This window comes from Geospiza fortis, unplaced genomic scaffold (genome assembly GCF_000277835.1).
Source record: "Geospiza fortis unplaced genomic scaffold, GeoFor_1.0 scaffold41, whole genome shotgun sequence".
NCBI classification, from domain to species: Eukaryota; Metazoa; Chordata; class Aves; order Passeriformes; family Thraupidae; genus Geospiza; species Geospiza fortis.
The window spans coordinates 3,543,607-3,553,872 of record NW_005054299.1 but is presented as its reverse complement, the minus strand read 5'-3'; the positions used below and the strand labels follow the sequence as shown (position 1 = coordinate 3,553,872).

Here is a 10,266-nt window from a genome sequence, read left to right as displayed (position 1 = left end):
TTTGTTCTTTAAAGAAATGAAAAAGAAGAATGGACCAGATATGGGATTCGTTTTATTCATATTCAATTTGTGCAGAATTCAAAGAAATGGTTCCTTTGTTTGCCACTTCTGGGAAAACATCTTGAGTTCATTTGTTCTTGTTCTGCTCACAGACTTGTAGAAATAGGTCTGGAAAGGTACTTCATGAGTTCATCTTGTCCATCTCCCTGCCTCAAGGCTGACTCATGCCCAGTGCTCTGCAGCAGCATGATAAATTCAAGTATAACAATAACCATTATTTTTCCCCAAAACCCTTTTTTTTCCCCAAAAATTACTGCCATAGGAAATAAAAGGTTAAGAAATAAGATAGCAACATCATGATTCTACCATAGCATTTAACACTGCTGTTCTTTGGGCACCCCTGTAGCTGTTCCTGAGCACACCCAGGTGCAAATGGTGGGGATACCTACCCTGACTCCTGCAGATTTAATTGCCTTCAAATAGGGCAGCTCAGGTACCACAACAACACCCCTGCATCTGCTGACTGGTTGCTCTAAGGGCACTCAGACCGCCTTCAAAACCTGCCCCACTACAGTGGAACCGAGGTGTGATGGTATCACGTGCTCTTAACAGCACATGTTGAGAATTGTCCAGCACAAGGCCTGTCCTCCAAAGTAGAAATTCAGGCCTACATAAGCTACTCAAAGTTGTGTTCCAGAAAAAAACAAAAAACCATTGATGGCCATCTGACTCCACAGGTGTAGGGGGCACTGAAGCACGATGTGACATTTACAAGGTGTACCAGGGAAGGTAAAGTTGCTTGTGGTTCCAAATAAAATGAGTATATCAGAGGCAGGACACCTGGGATGCTGCAGGTTCTGTACCTGGTCATGGACCTGCTTTACACCTATATATCAGTATTATTTGTCAGCTCAGAGAACACACAGAGAATTAACTCTTACCTTTTAACTTTGGTTGAACAGTTCAACCATACCTATCTTTTCCAACCATATCGTAGATGTAATTTTCAATCCTGCCTCTTCCATCCCATCTCCTCTCTCTCTCGTCCTACCCCTTCTTCTGCATCCCCTCACCTTCCAGCACCTGTCCCCATACACACCCTGCCTGACCTGCTTGATCTCCACACAGTGGGCATTCAGAGCTTGGTTCCATGGGATTGGGAAGCACAGGGTGAGAACAGACTCCTGAGCCATGACCTAGATATTCAACCAATGTCTCCCAGTCCCAACCCACCCAGATCCACAGGACAATCCTGCAGTGCTGCTTCAGTTTTGCTGCTTCTCACACTGACCCAGTGGGAAGCGTGGGAGCCACGTGTTGGGAGCAGAGGCACTGTCCTGACTCGGAAAAGAGCAGTCTGTGACCAGGAATACTGGGAGAAAAACACACAGACAGCTTAATCCTTCTCACATCCCTGTTCCTCTGACCCCCAGCTCGTGGGTTTGCATCATTGCTGTTTACAGGGAAGGCACTGCAAGGGGCTCCCACCCACACCCGCCCTTCCCTCAGTCAGCCCCTTTCAGTAGTGGTCACTTACAAACCTTGGGGACATTTACGCTATGTCAGTGTCCCAAATAAAGCAGCACTTCATTTCAGGCTCAGGCACTGGCAAGCAATCCTGGGCAGCATTTGGCTGTCAGTGCTCTGCCTGGCATGGCAGTGCTCCGGGCCAGCTAGCGTAACTCCCAAAATAACCTGCTGGGCAGCAGCCAGGCAAGGAATGAGGAAGAAATGCTGACTCTGTAGTAAAGAATGTGGTACTTGTATTCAGCCTAATCCAGCACTGGCACCACCACACACAGCCCAGGGCAAGGCAGCCTGGAAATGGCAATGGAAGCAAGGAGAAGAAGCAGTGCGAGGGGTACCTAGAGACCAGGGAGTAAGGACACAGGGCTGGAGCCGTGGTGGGAGTGATAATAGCCTTGACTGCATGAAGGATGTTGGTTCCTCATTGCAATTAGGAGCCTAGGAAGAGAGAACAAGAAAAGCGTAGAAGACAGCAAAAGGAAGATTGTGGTCCAACAGCACAGAATAACAGGACCCAGGCTCCCTGTGGTGATGCATCAGACCTACTCACTCAGTTAACGGTGGCTTTGTTTTTCTGCACTAAGGGTTAGATGAGTTTAGAGAATGCAATCATTGCTACAATGAACCCCCACACTGGGTGACTGCTGTTTTGCCCTCTTCACACTTCAAAGTCTCAGGCTAAGCTGTAATAGTTGCTCACCATCATTTTGGATGTTTCCCCTCTCCTCCCTGTATGGGGCAGTTGGCAAGAGACCCAAAGCTGTCCCTGGCTCTGCTGGCCTGGCTGGGGAGTGGCAGTGTCTCATGGTTAGGACATGCTGCTAGCTCACTTTCAGGCACTGCTTGGGCAGAGAGCAGCAAAAGAGCTTCACTCCAGGCATTGTTCAGCAGCAGGTCAAGACAACCACCCAGTGTGAAAAAATTTAATCATGTACACAAGTGATGTTACTTCACCTCAGTGTGAGAGGATGGACCTCTGTCTGGATTATTTCCAAATTAGAGACAATCATTTTTGCTGGCTTTGGAGCTATAGCTGTGGACATGAACACTGCAGACTGAATTTCAAAGGGACTTCTCTATCCCTCTTCTGAGAGCACCAAAGACAGACAGAAGTGAGGTTTTTTGAGTATGGCAAGGATAGAGGAAGCTACAGATGACAGCCAATGTCTGATATTTATCCAATAAGTAATGGGCTCTTGTGCATTTTTGGATTAAAATCTAGGTGTCTATCAACTCAAGCAAATGTACTAGCTCAGTTGGAAATGTGGGTTGTGTATTTTGTCATAGACTTCTTATGGCCAGGATTTAACTCACAGAGAAAGGCTTCAGTCTGCGAGCAGTAGTTGGAGACAACCTCTGAAGCCAGAAAAAGACAGGTGGTGCTTGACAGGGTATTAAGATGGTACCAAAGCAGCTCCTGCCTGTTCTCACAAAGTACATGAAGAGAGAGGACTCACTCCTCTTATCTCCACCCAAGTGACAGGATCCTTGTGTGCCACTGGGCCAGGCTTAGGTCTAGGGACTCAGGCAGGGGACACCCTAAATGGGAGCCTTACTCCTCTTACTCCAAACTAGTGCACATCTGCATAAACCCCTTCTCTCTCACGCACTTCACTTCTCACACTGGGTGCACTATCCACTGGAGGCAAAGATGATATTTTTTTTATTATTAATTTTTCTTTGTAGTATTTCAAAGTCTTGTCATCCTGCCCAGTGCCTAAAAGACTAGAATTTTTGATGCTCCATTGGATACAATGTGTTTTATAGTTACCATTTTTGCACAAAACCTATTTACCTTCTATTTCTAGAAGGTAGCAAGATAATAAAAATATCCCTCAAGAATCTCTGACTTCTTTTAGAAAACTGATTATGTTTCTGATGCACTGAAGCATCATATAAGGTATGAAACAAAGTAAAAGCAGATGGTCCATACTCAGACTGTGAACTGTTGTCTTTCATAATGTGAGTAAGAACACAATAATTTCTCAACTACATTTCTCTGCTTCATAGAAGATCTGAGTGAGGTATTTGCTATTAAAATGCCTCTTCAGAAAAAAATAATGTTTTCTAGTATTGATAAAATACATTTAGCTTCTGCAGTTGACATCCAATAAAACTATCTTACCAACTTCTGACTGTTTAGCGTGTAAATTGGCTGGTTTACTAGAATTGAATTTATATGAGAAACTTTATACAAAAATCCTCTTGTTTCTCTAACCCACTAATAAGATCAGGAGAACAACACAAAACATAGATTAAGTCTGTCTTTCAGATATAGACTCAATCTTGTTGGCATAGGGTACAATAATATTCCTTATTACAGAGTCAAAAGTCACGCAAAAAATGGAGAGCACTTTTTATGGAGTGCCAGGGCTGTTCATGACTTCTCAGGGTATAATTTACCTCCAGACTTTTAAATAATTCCGTGTAAATCTGTGTTTTTATTGCGTCAATAATTTACATGAAAAGGTGAGCCCTTGCCTAACATAAATTCCTGTGGAAGCTATATATAATTTCTATTACAAGCATGCTTGTGCACTGTACTTTGCTCATACTTAGCGATAGAGGTATTTGTGAATCAAGGATTTCTTTAATGTTTTTATATTCAGTAAAAGAATGCACAGGGGTCAAAGCAGGATTGATTTGAAGGAGTTAGATTTTAAAATCCCTTTAAAAATCAGGACAAAGGATACCACACTATTAAAATAAAATGCTTAAAAATGAAAAGTATTATGCATGCTACACAGTAGAAGATCAGATTTTTATTAATGCAAGTTTTAAATGCTGATTAATCCTCTTGAGAATCAGTTTCCCAAAGCTTTGGCCTGCATTCAAGTCTTTTTCAAAGGGGCACATCACTTCCATTATTCTGAATATTAATTGAACAACATTATAACTAAGGATACAAAGCAAGATTTAAAACATGATTACAGCTGTCATTGCTTACATCTAAATAAGTCGTTGGAAATTGAAGCACAGGGGAGAAAAAAAATAGGGGCAGGATGGATGGATGTTCTGCGAGCCGTGCGGTGACGGCTCGGCTGGCGGCTCGCGCTCAATGCGCTCCCGCTGCCTCCCCCCCGCCTTGCAAACCCTGGGTGTGTTTTGTCCTGCAAAATAATAAACATCCCAGAAAAACACCGGCATTTTCAGGTGCTAACAGGAAGAGGGATGATAATTGTTCAAAAGACTGAGCTGCCCCTATCCTTTATAACTTCCAGAAAGGGTTTGTTTTATTTGTTCAGCATAAAGCATTTTGTGATCCGGCTTCAGCACATGCCTCTACACAAGCATTCATGTGCTTAACGCTAAGCACGTGCTTAAGTGCATTCCTGAACTGGGCCAAAAGGTACCTCCTTTGACATTTTTGTCCATAGCTGCTGTTCTTGGAAAGGTGCCTTTTTGGTGAAAACTAATGTGGGGTTACAGTAATCATCTAATTCTGATTAGACAAATGGAATTATGGAAGAAGTATTAAAAATTTATAGTCCTATTTACTAAGTTTATTTGTTGGCCATAAAAAACTGAATCTTACATAACATAAAAAGCATCCAGTCCTAATGATGAAAAAGATATAAAAAGATAATGGTGCAATCATAACATGTCTCTGAGAGTTTGTACATCTCAGTTGCAGTTTGGCACATTGCATAATTGTGTTGTGCCAAACTGGCACCAAACCACAATATGTTAGTGAAAAGGGCCCACAGTTTAAGAGGAAAATCTAGAAGTGTTAACTATACACTGTCTAATTATACAACCTTACTGTCCCAGAATGTGATTTCTGAAACCATTTCTGACATATGGGAAGAGGGTAGAACAGCTGGTCATTAAGGTTTTCTCAAGACTATTTAGTAACACACTTGAATGTAATTAAAGTGCTACATTAAATACTGCACTTGTGTACAATGTATTTTTAATCTTTATGGCATGCTGTAAAAGTAAATAAATGTAAAGTGTTAATGTTTCTCCCCTTCATCTCCTAAATTGTTAAGATATAATGACAGTCCCGGTCCATGCTGTGTGCAGTACCTGAAGAATACTCTGGTGCTCTGTGAGCATCCTGTGCTGCAGGTAGGAAGCAAAACCAAGCTGAATTGTTCAAGATGGATATAAGTTTACTTGGTTTCATTTGCCTGAGCTGAGCCATGCTGACTTACCTGGATGTATTTCAACAGGCAATGTTGCAATGATCCTTTTATTGGAAGTTTTCCTTTGGAACCAGCCAAGGTGATGTAAAGCAACTTTGACCTGTGCTGGACCTAGCACAAGAAGAGAAAGTCTGGGTACAAAATGTGCAAACATCTTTGCAGCAAACTTTACTCCTGCATGTCTCAGAGGGGCTTCTGCCCTGAAATAGTCAGAACTGAGCTCCATGCAGATGCAGATTACAGATAGGTTAAATTGCAGAACTGTGTTTATGCTCCATAATCCTTATTGTGATAGAAGCATCTAGAAAATCAGGAAAGTTAAACACCATGTGGGATCAGGGCCCTTCCTTTATTGTCTGTGGCTGCATGTGACCTGTATTTCCATTTCTACAGACAACAATCAGGGAGTTTATAGAAACCTTAGGTCACCAAAAAAGAACTTAGTGAGTCAGTCAAAACCTGTGGAACAATTCATATTCTGAAAAATTGCCTTGAGATTGGTGACAGTATTCCATTAATGATAACCTGGGGATTCTGTGGTCCTAAAACCACAGGGATGTTGTAGCATTGTGAATAAGGCATATTTTTGATGCACTTTTTTGTTTGGATGCACAAATGGGTAAGATAAAAAGAAGTTTTAACATACTTGGTTTAGCACAAAGTGTTTCCCTGCGTTAGACTTGTGCTTTCTGATATTGGTGTTTGTTTTACATTCTCTAATAACTCTTGATTTAAAAAGAGAAGCAAAAAGAGAAGGAGAGAGAATTTCTCTTCAAATTTTTGAAGAGAAATTTATTGAGAAGTTGAAATTTTTCTTGCCTTCTCATAAATTCCAGTAAATACATGTTTTAATTGACTGTTTATTAAATTTGATTAGAGCTGTTGTGAGTTTCTTCAGTTCCTTGGAAGAATTTTTTTCCCTGTGAATTCAACACTTTTTTAAAAATACCTTGTTCTGCACTATGATGCTTTCCTTTGAGGATGAAGGACAGCTTTACACAGCATTTTCCAACACCAAATCCAAAAGGGAGGTAAGAGAAGAAGCTTGTAAGCAGACAGGTTTAACACAGCTCTCAGGCTGTAGCTTCTAAGGCAATGAACTGGCAATCTTCAGGAAATGAAAACCGTGGAGCTGGAAACCAGTGTGTGCTACATTCACATAAGCTATCTGGTGACAATGATGAGATCTACCTGTGTATGCACATGTGCTGAACTCAAGCTTTATGTCACTTTTCAGAGATAGGAATAAGTTTTTATTTTCTTTGAAATGCAGTATTGGGGTTTGATTTGTGAATGGTTTCTCTTTGCAAACGAGCAAAGGACAATGATATGCTGTGTTATGTATTTTGCTGGGCATTTTCTAAATCAACCGGAATCCTTCTGTTCAAATAAATGACACTTTTTCTCTCTGTTAATGGGGCATCTGCAGCATTTTTTTTCTGAAAAGAAGCAGTGGCACAAGCAGCTGATCATCCAGCCTTCCTGACACTGTTCATGGATGGGTTTTGCATCACGTTACACCCTGCAGCTGGGATGTGCTATCAAAACCAAAAAAGGCCAACCGATGTAGAGAAACCCATGAAGGCAGGAGACACAATTTTCCTATGGCAAGTTAATTCATTTTCACAAGAGATGAGAATAACTATAGATCTCACCACATTCAGTGTTAATTGCAAAACTCATCTCTCTGACTTAACTTTGCCTCATTAATTTCTTCACACACAGTTGCCAGGTACGACCACATCTAAGCTCAAACACAAGCACAAACAAAAACATGCTAATCAAGCTACTTTTCTTACAGGCAAAAAAAAAGAAAAAAAAAGAAAAAGAAAAATTAAGGACACTGGCATATTTTGGAAGCAATATCGTGCTGGTGAATGTTAAGTAAATGCTACAAGAAGTAAATATAACTTCTTCAAAAAAAAAAACATCTGCCAGACATACTCTCACAACACTTCTACAGAAGAGTAAATTCCACCAGGGTTTACCCCAAACCCGTCACTTTCTGTTTTCTACACTTAGAGGCCAATATTAAGAAATAAGAAATAATAATTAATATCACCTCTTTCAAACTATACCAGACAGCCTTAAATCCTTTCCTGAAGCGCTTAAAGACACATAGCTACCATTGATCTGTAAAGGGCATGGATGTTGCCAGAAAGAGCTTGTTTCCCTTCAACTCAAATAATTTTTGTCCCAAAGAGGGTTGCATGTCATGAGCTGGTTATGCAAGGAAGCTGTGGGGAGAAATTTTGTTCCTGGTACTTGTGTGTTGTTGAGTGTGAAAGGAACTGAAAGTCTCTGCAAGAGGAGAACATTTCCTGGGTGATTCACTTGAGTCAATCCCACTCTGAACAACAGGAAAGATCGTGTGGAGCCACATGAGAAGATGCAAATTGGTGGTGACCAGAGTCCCTGCACACAACCTGCTCATTTAAGCAAATGACACTGTTCTTTTTTGTTGGTTTAACCCTGTATAGTCACATCATGAGCACTGAAATGTCCAAATGTTATCAATAATACCATTACAGAGCAGTTTGTGTGCATAACTTAGTGAAGACTAATTGGCCTGAAAAATGTCTTCATCTGCTGTGCACAGACCTGAGCACTCGGCAGTCAAACATCCGGCTTGATTCCACTCAGCTGAACTCAAAATCAGATCTGAGGAAAAAAACATCTCTAAGACAATTAACCTCAATCCAGGCATTTCTGGTGAATGGGCATTAACTGTCCTTTCAGAGGACGTGAGGAACCCACCAGTGCAGTGTTTCATTGTCTGGGCCTGACCAGAAGAACTGTGCGGAAAGCAAAGCCCAGGTACCAGCCCACAGCTGCCTCTCACTGCCTGGTTGGCCCAGCCTGCCCTTTCCCTCATGCCCCAGGCTGGCAGTGATGTCAGCCACTTGGTAAAGGCCTTGTTTTGTGGGGGTTTAGCCCTAAAATTAGCCATAGCAGTGATCAGTATTAGATTCTTGGTCTAGGTTTAATGCTTCTTTTCTTGACCTGAACCACTTGTTGAATGACAAGCACCAACCTGAATAACCCTTCAATCACCTTATGTTTATTATGTCTTAGAGAAAGACATTTATGCTTTATGCTTATGTTTATTTTGTCTTAGAGAAAGAACTCAATATCAAAGAATTTCTCTTCTACTGCTGTGTCTTCTCCTGCCATCAAAGAAATAACAGGTTTTGTTTCTTTGATTTAATTTATCACACTCCATTTCCCTTTCTAGTCATAATTTCTAATTATTTCAGCCTACTGACTCAGATATTAAATTGAGTCAAGACAAATACACATAATCTATTGATTTAAATAATATCCACTCATCAACTCTGCAGTTTCCACGTGAGAAGTTCTCCCTTTAGAAAAAAAATGCAGCACTCCTACTACTGTGAGTGGCAAACAGATATGTGCAGTTCAGTTTGTGAATCTCCTCACAAGTATTTATTCCCTTGGGCAGCAGCCTAGCACAGCCTGGCTTTTTGCATCCACCATGCTGTAGTAAATGTAGCTAAATAAACTGATTACCCAGAATTTACTTATAAATTCTGCATTTATTGCCCAGGACTAGAAAGGAATATCTTATATATACCTTTCTATACCTCAGGTATACCTGAGACTGAAAATTAAGTCACAAAGATGAATTTTACCTAGATGAAAAATGTCTTTGACACCAATGGATGCATAGGAAACCACTCACCTAAGTGGGAGAGCATTTTTGTGTTTCAGTGGGAAGGCTCCTTTTTAATTATTTTTTCTAAATTTATTTCTGCAGTTGTACAACATTGAAGGAAGAGCTGTCAGAATGTGGTAAAGTAGGTGAAGTAAATTTCATGGGGATTTAGAAGAAAGGAAGCCTTCAGCAATTTTGAGAGAAATTTGAGATGATACCACTATAGCACACTGCAATTCAGGAGTGAGACACCAACACCTCCAGACCCTGCCCTACTAATGTTGCTTGACACTTGGTGTCTGCCAGAGGGCCGGGACAGCTGCTCAAAAATGCTCAATGAGAATTTTTAAAAATTTTCAAAACTCAAATAAACTGATTGTGATGCACAAATTCTGAGGAAAAAAACCAGCCCTAATAATTCTCCCTTCTGGAACCTGAAAGTTTTAAAAAGTGAAATCACTTTAACTTTGATTATCAGTCAAGTAATTTTTGAGGAAGGATGTTTGTTTTTTTTACAAAAAAAGAGAGCTTTTGTGGGAAACGTGGACTTTTAACCAAGGATTTCCTGAATTAGTTAAAAAAAACCCCAAATCTAAGATTCTGAGAAATTAAATCTTTTTTTTTTTCCCTCTTCAGATAAAAAATAATTTCCTGCTGTAGGAAAACAATGCAAGCCTGGAAGCACTGTGCAGGTGAGAGCTCGCAGCCAGCAGCTGTGTCTCCAGAGGAACATCCATGGCCCCTTGGGTGAAGTGCTGCCCGGGACTATTGACACCTGATCAGCCACGAGATAAGATAACACAGCCCGCGCTGGACAAAGTCTTGAGGTTATGTGTTCCTGCCGTGCTTTCCACAGTTTGTCATTAACCAGCTATTGCAAGATGTTTGTTAAGTACCTTCACCCTGTCTCCAGCC

General features: G+C 40.9%; 1 long non-coding RNA gene across 1 annotated transcript in view; it reads right to left on the bottom strand.

Moving 5' to 3' along the window:
- Positions 1 to 5,714: 5,714 nt before the first annotated feature.
- The window catches only part of LOC115948295, a 35,020-nt gene continuing 30,468 nt past the window's right edge, over positions 5,715 to 10,266 (bottom strand). Inside the window, exon 3 of the long non-coding RNA XR_004082125.1 lies at positions 5,715 to 5,786. This is a non-coding gene — a long non-coding RNA (uncharacterized LOC115948295). The remainder of the gene's footprint in view (positions 5,787 to 10,266) is intronic.